The following is a 10,644-nucleotide window of genomic DNA, read 5'->3' as shown; positions in this document are numbered from 1 at the left end:
CCATTTTTGGATACGTGCGACTTTTGATCACTTTTTATTCCAATATATGTAGGTCAAAGTGACCAAAAAACAGAAACTCTGGTACGTTTTTTTTTTACGTTGTTCACCGTGTGCAATAAATAATATTATATTTTGATACCTCAGGTCGTTACAGTCCTGGCGATACCAAATACGTATGGTTTATTATTATTTTTCAATAATAAAGGACTTGATAAGTGAAAAAGGGCGATTGTGTTTTATTTTATTACTTGAAACTTTTATTGTTTTCAAACTTTTATTTTTTTCACTTTTTTTTGACACTTTTTTGATACTTTTTTTTACACTTTTTCTCAAGTCCCACTAGGGGACTTGACGGTCCAACTGTCAGCTTTAGTTTTTTTCTAATACATTGCACTACCTACGTAGTGAAATGTATTAGATCTGTCAGTTGTTTACTGACAGCAAGCCGATTAGGCTTCGCCTCCCGGCGGGGCCTAATCAGCTTCCGTAATGGCAGAGCAGGAGGTCATTGTGTCTCCTGTTGCCATAGCAGCAGTCGCAAGTCCTGATTGCCTGTCAGGGCTGGCGATCTGCTAGCAACCGCTAAGATGCAGCAATCGCTTTCGATTGCTGCATCAAAGGGGTTAATGGCAAGGATCGGATCCTACCATTTCATGTGGATGTCAGCTGTAATATACAGCTGACCTCCACCGCTGATGACGCTGGATCAGCTCCTGAGTCGGCGCCATCTTGCCGGCGGCTACGGAAGCCGATCAGGCTCCGCCACTGTACGGATCTTGACCGGCTTCCGTGCTAGGCAGACTGGGAGGCCAGTATTAGGCCTCCGGTTGCTATTGCAGCCACCGGAACCCCGGCAATTTCATTGCTGTGGTTCCAATGAGCTGCAAACAGGTTAAATGTAGCGATCACGTTTGAACGCTGCATTGAAGGGGTTAATGGCGGGGATCGAAGCTAATTTTGGTCCCCGCCATTACAGCCGGATGTCAGCTGTCAGATACAGCTGAGATCCGGCGATGATGGCACCGACTCAGCTTCTGAGCCGGTGCCAATTATTTGGCGTAAGTATATGACATTTTGCGGGAAGCACTGGCTTTCCATGTCGTATACTTACGACAAATGTCGGGAAGGGGTTAATATTTCTATGCATTTAAACGTCTTTTCTCCTATCCATATGGGACTGTTAATCAGTGGATACAACAACTGGGGTAATACTATCATTTTAATTACGGCTATTCGATCTGCCATAGAAAGGGGTAACCTATTCCATATCTTAATTTTTGGGTGAGAATTTTGTAGCGGGTGTCGATCCACGTAGGGTAGTCTCTTCAATCAACCCATCGGGTTGACCACCAGATCATGGGCGCAGGGGATTTAACAGGTGAGTAATGGCTGTTTTTTTCATTTCAAAACATTCCATGCAACTAGTTTAATTTCTCGGACATTCCTTTTAAGGAAATATTTATCGGGGCACAATGCACCATTTCTGGGCGCTGTATCCAATGTTTATCTGGACAGTCGCCTGGTTATTTTTCTGGACTTTGTATGCACTATTTACCTGGATGCTGGGTAATAATTATGTGAGTTAGAAACAGGAGGACCTGCAATCTCATCAACATTGTCCTTTCCTCATAAAATGTTCTTCTTGAGACATCTGATGGATTACTCTGAAAATATGGCGTAGATGCCAATCAAGGTCCAAAGGTTGACATACTCAATGGCCTCCAGGATCTGAATTTTACCTTTTTCTTTCACTAACCCATTTCTCTAGGAGTCATATATAAAGGTTGGGTCTATGGAGCCCAGATGAGCTACATTAGCAACTTTGAAAGAGCAGCCTCAGAGACATTCAGCTCCAGGATGGTCTGTGCCAGATAAGTAGTGGTTCAGAACGCACTGGACGATGTAGGTGCACGAATAGGGTCCCAACCCAATCGTAGTCAAAATAAGTATTTGGCACACAAAGCTGAAGTTTAAAGAAGAAATCTTGATTTTTTTCAAGCGGTTGTAGATGCCAGAGGCTTAGTGCGACGCTTCGGTCATTACATGACCTTCATCAGGCACTGTGCCGTTCTGGTTGCTGGTACATCCAGTAGTTGGCGCTTCGTTCCGAATGGCGGCTGACCGCTGTAGTTGGCGCACTTGAGATTTCTTAAAACTTTGGCTTTGAGTGCCGAATACTTATTTTGGTCTGTGTCAGATGTTAGGGATGAAGTCTACAACTGGCCAGACCACCTATCTTTCCTTCGCTCTGGAAATATAGGACAGCCCACGAGGCAGCACATCATGTCTGGTCAATTCCCCTACTACTCTGTACACTAACATCTTCAAAAGAGAAGAGGAAGGTGCAGATGTGACGTTCAGGTTAGGTATTTGCAGTATTGAAGTTGTATTGTGCTCCCCTTGGAGCACTGTGCAAAGGCAAAACTCCTTTATTGGAATGATGTGTAGATGGTTGGTACTCTATTTGGGTGCGCAGGCTTAGTTTGTTGTGTGCTCACTTGGCTAGGTCGGCATTAATGAGTGAAATGTATACAGTACCTTAGGAAAATACAGTGTGAGACAAAGATGATAACAGGAGCGCTCCCTAGAGTAATACCTTGAAAAAAAATGTCAATTAGTCTTACCTTTTAAACCTCTTTGTTGATAAGAACATCGACTGGATGCAGTTGTCTCTCTTTTTGTAGCTTCTTGTTCTTCTGACACGGAGTACAGTATGTCTCAGGCTGGGGGATTTCTTTGCTGGACTTCAATGAATCAGTGACCATGTCCACAATTGATTACACAGGTATAATATAGATTTTATGAAAGTTCTTTGGAATGAAAACAAATTATTTTTATGTATTTGTCTATCCATTTTTATTAGAAATACAATAAATACATTGAGGTATGTTTTTATTGACATGTGTTGCTATCAGCCAGACAGGAAAAAAATATGGATGGCCTTGGGAATCTGTAGAGGCAGCTGTTCTACAGGAAAGGGAGTGCAGAGACCCTACCAAACAGGACGAGGGGAGGAAGTCCATTGCCGGGCATCTGAAGAGACTTGCCATTAAACACCCAAAACCATTGTACTTCACCGCAGCCATGCGAATCATGGACAAGGCTTCATTTTCAAAGACTTCTGGACAGTTGTCTTTTAATTGGATGGATCTTAAAAACCCCGTCTGGACAGTGGGGGATGGGAAGGAGGAGGTGTGGACGGATGACGTTCCGGCATTCTTAGATGGACATTAGTGGTTCATATCTGCTGCCTCTTTAGCGTAGAGACCTTGATCTGGCACATCCCTTTCCATGGCTGACGTTCTCGACACCAGGGCTTCCTCCTGCTGATGTTGTACGGTACATTCCCTTCAGTTCTGAAACAAGAATTGCCCAATGAACCACGTTCTGTCAAAGGTAGGCCCTGTCAAGTCCTGTCTCAATCCATCTGAAACCGAAGTGTCCCTAGAAAGAAATTCCAAATATTGTCAACTATGCTCTATTAGGGTATAGTATGAAGAATCAGTGCAGTAGGGTCTATATACTACTATATACACAAAGCTGCCATGTGCTGAACATTGCAAAACACACTTTTCATAAAAGAGCGTTAATTCCAGTCCTGCAGTCACCCTGATGACCTTATACTGTGCCAGTACTTGAGGTAGGTGTGCCCCTTTATATATTACTTGCAGCCAGAATTGGCACCGGGATTATCAGCTCATTGACGAATTCTTGAGGTCACATTTGTGTCTTGATGTCACCAGTCTGAACCAATCCTACACCACTTGCTCTTTATAGAATTTTCAGAAAAAAAAATACCCCTAGCAATAAATACTGCATGTAAATAATATTCTCATTACAGTACAACAACAAATAAATGGAAAAAGCGCCATATCCCTATTAGGTCCCGCGGACATCATAGAGGTGGTCCTTGACTTCCAGTCCTGCAGTCACCATGAAGACTTTGTGCTGTCAGTGCAGGCAGAATAAAGCTGACATGGTGACAATGTAATGTTTTATATGTACTACTACTCCCTGTACTGACTGATAGTAGAGAGAATGGACTAAGCTGAAGGATTCCCGATTCTTAGCAATTCTTTAAATAGGGAATATGCCCTGAATACTAACCCCAAATTTATATTACATTTATAGTAAGACAGATTTACTATTCAAATTGAGCCAGAATTATGGCGTACATGTTGTGCGCCATATTTATTAATTGTTTTAGACACATTTTGCGGCGTGCTTGACAAGGGGCGTGGCCTCGAATAAAGGGGCGTGTCTTAAACTAAGCCAACCAAGAGGTGGTATAAGGAAGAGAAAAGTGTCTAACATGTCTAGCAAAATCTATCATACATCGTGCACCACTGTGATAAATTTGGCGCAATTTCTGACTTCCTTGTATCAGTTTACACTGTGTAAAACTCAGATAGTTTTAGGCCCCATGCACACTAACTTATTTTTGCGGCCGCAATTCACCCGCAAATCTGCAGGTGAATTGCGACCCCATTCATTTCAATGGGCCCATGCACACGACCTTGGTTTCCACGGTCCATGCATTGCCCAGGAACCTGGACCGCAAAAACAACGGACATGTCTTATTACGGTCGTGTTTTGCGGTATAGGCTCATAGAAAATAATGCACGCGGTCATATGCACGGCCCGCGATTTGAGGGTGGCCGTGGGTGACACTCCGCGGACGTACGAGCCGTAAGTCACGGTCAATGCACCTCACTATGGTCGTGTGCATGAGGCCTTAGTAAATCTGCCCCATGGTAATACCAGTGACAGCCCGCTCTTTCCCGGTGGGGTACAGTCCTCCGCACATCTTCATCCACGTCTCATCTTGTATGTGCCGGATACTTTTCTCCTTATACCTGAGAAGTAACAAAAATAACATCAGAAACTAAAAAAACACAATTCCAAGTATTTCTCCCCATTTCTAAAAATAACATTTCCTGCAGGTGAATAATGGAAAATATAAAGATATAAATATATTCAGGCCTATGTGTCTGTCCAGGGGGTCAGTGAGGGTCCTGCCTGCTATATGTGGGGAGGTCTTGCTGCACAATAACGGAGGGGAAAATGTCTGTACATCAATATATATTTGTCTCTAGGAGCCCCTACAAAGTCTCAGTGAGGGCCCTGTCTGTTATACGGGGGGAGCTTGTATACAGCGTTAGTAACAGGCATGTCACTCCAGTATAGATATTTTGGGTGCGGGTTCTTCGACCTCACTGTCCATAGTTTAATTAAACACCTTAAGAAAATGGATCATCACTAAGAAGTTTTATTTAAAGGGGTACTCCCATCTTACTATTTCTCTGGGACTCACACCTATGTGGAAAACGGAGGTCTCTCCCTGACACTCTCCAGCTTTGTTCCCAGATCCCTGTCCCGTCTAATGGCTGCTGATTCCAGGTGGAGAATGGCTTCGGAAAGGCCTCGCACGTCCCTCTCTCTATTCTGTTCTATGGAAGTTTCGGAAACAGCTGAGCGCTGTTGAACTATTTGTGTAACTCCCATAGTACAGAATGGAGAGAGCTGCGTGCATGCGCATAGGTGGATATCACATAAACGTCTGAGATGGAGAAAACCCTCTAAAGAGATTATTTCATTAAAGGGGTTGTACATAATTAGAAAAATAGAGCTGATGTCTTCCAAAAACAGAGCCACACCTGTCCTCAGGTGATGTGCGGTGTGTGGACAGCTTAGCCCTATACATTTCAATACAGAAAAGCTGCAATACCACACACAGCCTCTGGACAGAGGTGGCGCAGAGCTTCCATTTGGGTCATAGAGAGGGTCTCCAGCGTGATACCCCCCTCTATGATATCTAAATACCCTTATAGGGCATTTCAGGTGTAACCAGAAGTTAAGATGATACAAAAAAATATTCCATACATGAGATTTCCTTAATGGAGATATTGTAACAATAATTACTGAAAATATGTAATTGACTTTTTCCTCCATTGTAGGAATAGAACCCGAGAAGTGACGTTTTGGACTACGGAACAGTCGATCCTCCGGATGAAATGCTGTGTGGTTGGAGCGCAGTCCCAGGAGCGCTGGTGCTGATGTGCTGATCCATGTTCTTCTTATCTGGAGCTTGTATACAGAACACGCGATCCTTCTGGTCCGACCTACTAACATATATAAGCACAGCCTAAACACACACGTAATGATATATAATAACATAACATTAACATAACATTACTATGTATCAGCCCTGATACGTCAGTCTCATCATATTTCTGGGGTCCCGCACACAGGATATACGTTACCTCCTGTGATGATGTCACTTCCCTGTATTTCCTGTATGACATGGCTGCTCTTCCTCTTCCCGTTTCCCTTTCTGATGTATTTCCTCTTCCTGTGTGATAAGACGTGTGCTGTTGCCTCCTGCTGTGTATAACACGAGATGCAACATGTCTTATAAAACATGTAAATAATAATCGCAGAAAGCAAAAAACATTTTCTTCATTTCCATTCACATCAATGGTTATTTGTTTGCAGCCGTTTTTCTGAGCCGTACTTGTCTGTTTTTAGAATCAACTACAGGGAGATTTGAGATGTGGTTTGAGAATTTCTTTCCTATGTAAACCCCACCGATAAGGACAGCTAAGAAGCCTCAGTTATCAGCGAGCGACCCCATCATTAGACTAAGCAGAGTGCCCCCATACAGTGCCAGCAGAGTATTGTCCCTTACACAGTGCCAGTATACTGCCCCCTCATAAACAACACTACCAGCAGAGACCCCTCAATAAACCATATTGCCAGCAAAGTGCCTCCAATAATTAGTGCCAGCAGACTGCCCCCAATAACCACTACAAGCAGAGTTCCCCCTCACAAATAGTCCCAGCAGAGTGCCTTCCTTTATGCAGCTACATCATGTAAGATCTTCCCTAGTTTGGAAGTCTCCAGGACAATCTGGGATAGAAGACAAGTGTGATGTAACCTGGTTGCAGTGTGTAAATGTAGCCTGAAACATCACGTGTAGCCCCTAAGTCTATGTTCACATGTTACATATTTATTGCAGATTTCCATGGTCAAATTGACACATAAAGTATGAATGTGAATAGGGTTCTAGAAAACTGCATAAACTTGCAGCAGTAACAATCTGCAGTAGATTGTAATGCAAAGGATGCGCAGCCAAATATGCTGCAAAATCCACATGTAATATATGGAGAAATAATAGGCCTAGTTCACACAGAGTTTTTTTGGAGCGTTTTTTTAAGTGGAAAACGCATCGAAAACCGCACCAAAAAACGTCCGAAAACTAATCTTATTGATTTCAATGGGATGCAGAGGCGTTTTTCCCACGAGAAAAAAACACTCAAAGGAAAAAGCAGCGTCAAGCCCTTTCTTCAAGCGTTTCCGTCTCTGACCTCCCATTGCCATCAATGGGAGGCAAAGAAAATGGTTTTCGCAGCATTTTTGCCTGCGGTGCTCAATGGCCGTGGTCGGAAAATGCGTAAAAAAAGCGGCAGAAGGAATTTTGAGGCAGATTTTTCCACCTGCAAAAAACTTGGTGTGTAAACAGGGACTTCGTGTCCACATGTGACCTACTCTATCCAATCACAGCTGTAATTCCAGCCAAGGCTGCCTAAGATTATGTTCACACCCCCACTTCTCCTGCGGTTTGGCCGCTGCAGCCCGATGAGGAGGGATTATAACTAGAAATTGTGGATATAAAGAACATGCAGAGGTTTCTGTGTGACAGTCTAAGGGCATGACCAGATGTGGCGGAGTTCTGCATACACTGTCCACATCAATGCCGCACATAATCTGCGTTGCAGATTCTGTCGCGGCTTTGCCTAAAATGGGCATTAAATTGATGCGGACTGGCCGTTGCGTATTGAGGGGGAAAGGGCTTCCCTTCTCTCTATCAGTGCAGGATACAGAGAAGGGACAGCTCTTTCCCTAGTAAAAGAAAAATAAATTCATACTTACCCAGCCGTTGTCTTGGTGACGCGTCCCTCTTTCGACATCCAACCCGACCTCCCTGTATGACGCGGCAGTCCATGTGACCGCTGCAGCCTGTGATTGGCCTGTGATTGGCTGCAGCCGTCACTTGGACTGAAACGTAATCCCGGGAGGCCGGACTGGAGGAAGAAGCAGGGAGTTCTGGGTAAGTATGAACTTCTATTTTTTTTACAGGTTGATGTATATTGTGATCGGATGTCACTGTCCAGGGTGCTGAAACAGTTACTGCCAATCGTTTAACTCTTTCAGCACCCTGGACAGTGACTATTTACTGACATCGCCTATTAACGCTCCTGTAATTACGGGTGCACACACGTAATCACCCGTAATTACGGGAGCCCCATTGACTTCCTCAGTCTGGCTGTAAATCTAGAGATACATAGGTTTAGCCAGAATGAAGAACTATCATGTTAGTAAAACCAGTACGCTCCGCAGCACACATAACATCTGCGGACTTCATTGCGGAATTTTCACTCTCCATTGAAGTCAATGGAGAAATTCCGCAATGAGTCCGCAACAATTCCGCTACACGTCCGCAACAGCCAGTGTATGCTGCGGACACCAAATTCCGCACCACAGCCTATGCTCCGCAGAATTGTCCGCAACGTGTAAACGAACCCAACTAAAAAGCTGTGGAAAGCAATGGAGAAACGTGTACGCTGCGGATTTCAGCTGCGGACTATCCGCAGCGGAATTGCAGAGCAATTCTGCCACGTCTGGTCATGCCCTAAGGCTCTGTTCACATCTGCATTGGGGTCCCGTTCTGACGTTCCCGTCAGAGGTTTCCGTCAGAACAGGACCCTGAGCAGACACAAACTGACACCGACGGAAACCAGGGGTTTCCGTTTCCATCACCATTGATTTCAGTAGTCGACTAAGCTATTGCTTCCGGCAAAACGAAGGGTCCGGAGCACAAAAGAGACAAACGGAAACCACGGGCACCGGCTCCGTCAAAATTGAAATCAATGGTGATGGAAACGGAAACCCCTGGTTTTCGTCGGTGTCTGCTCAGGGTCCCGTTCTAACGGAAACCTCCGACGGAACGTCAGAACGGGACCCCAACGCAGATGTGAACAGAGCCTAATATGGATGAGAAAGGGGAGGTGGGACTACTCATTTATTATGCCCTGATACTGAACTGGTATTACTAGTATTATACCCTGTTCTATGAACTCTACCCGCTGGAGTACCCCAAAGATGCTTGTACCACTGATCGAGGTGCTATGTGTTTTGTAGTAAAATTAAATTGGTATTTGATTATTTTTTTTACAGTTAATATTTATTAAAAATTCTGTTTTAAAGTTTTTTGCCTGGCAGTGATAGTTTGATATTTGTCCAAAACCTATTTATTTCCATATTTCATGGATATTATGAGGTGGGACTACTCACCTAACCAGTATGTTCCTGACGGGAGCTGCATGCGTCCATCTCATCAAGTCTCCGATCTCCTGGCAGCTCCACTTTGTACAGATCCTACAATGAAAATCTATGCAAAAAGTTTACACCAAAAAAACAGAAAATTCTACTGCGGAACCAGGATTGTTGTTGTGTGGCAGGGCTGCACCTCGCCCTTCTGCTGCCGGAGGTAAACAGTGAAATAGCGCCACCACCTGCATCACCATAGAGTGGCCATGTGGGGTAGAGAAAAGATAGCAAAGAAAATATAGAAAACCTTTATGTTTACATGTAGTAGAAATCTATTTAATACAAGTGAATAATATTTATAAAAATCGTAATCACATGCTGCATTAGGCCTCATTCCCACGACAGGGTTTCCCGGCCGGGTGCCGGCCGTTCATAAATCGGCCGGCACCCGGCTGCATTAGGAATAATAGACCCCTAATGGGGCTATTCACACGACCGATTTTTTGACGGCCGGGGAAACCGGGCGTCAAAAAATAGGACATGCTCTATCTTCGGCCGGGTACCCGGCCGCCCGGCTCCCATAGAAGTCTATGGGGCCGGGTAATACCCGGCCATCACCGGGATGTGTCCCGAGTGATGGCCGGGTTTTCCGGCGCTTGCGCTCTATCTCCTCCTCCTCACAGCGCAGAGTGCATGTGAGGAGGAGGAGTTGATGCCATTCTGACGAATGGCATCGCTGTACACTGTGTTGCAGGGCCGGGGTGTACAGCAGGTGGAAGGGAGCGCTGCGCTGGCTCCCTTCCCCTGCTTGTTTTAAAAGCACCCTGGCCCGGCGACACTTTCGATGGCGCTGCTAGCAGCTGCTGCGGCTGCTACTACTGCAGCGACGCCACTATCGCAGAGCAGGGAGGTATCTCCCCGAACACATGGGGATTCCCCTTCAGGAGTTGCCGCTGATGTCACTGTCCAGATCTGCCCGGCCCGGATGCAAAACTTTATGCAAACCGGCCGGGCAGAATGGCCGATTTTACCGGCCGGCACTCAGGCTCGGGCGCGACCCGGTCGTGTGAATCCCGCCTTAGGCCTCATTCACACGACAGGGTCCGAGTGTCGGCCGGGAAAATCGTCCGTTTTTGGCCGATTTTCCCGGCCGGTTTGCATCCGCTCCGATTCCGTTCCGGGCCGTGTTGCTGTTTTTACCGGCCGATTTGGACCCGATTTGCATCCGGTTTTTTCCCTGACCGTTTTTTAATCGGATGAATTTTTTGCACTTTACTTATTTTTTTATTATTATGTTCTGTCCCTCAAAGGTCA

The sequence above is a fragment of the Rhinoderma darwinii genome, unplaced genomic scaffold (genome assembly GCF_050947455.1).
Source record: "Rhinoderma darwinii isolate aRhiDar2 unplaced genomic scaffold, aRhiDar2.hap1 Scaffold_69, whole genome shotgun sequence".
Lineage (NCBI taxonomy): Eukaryota > Metazoa > Chordata > Amphibia > Anura > Rhinodermatidae > Rhinoderma > Rhinoderma darwinii.
This window is presented reverse-complemented; position numbering follows the sequence as displayed.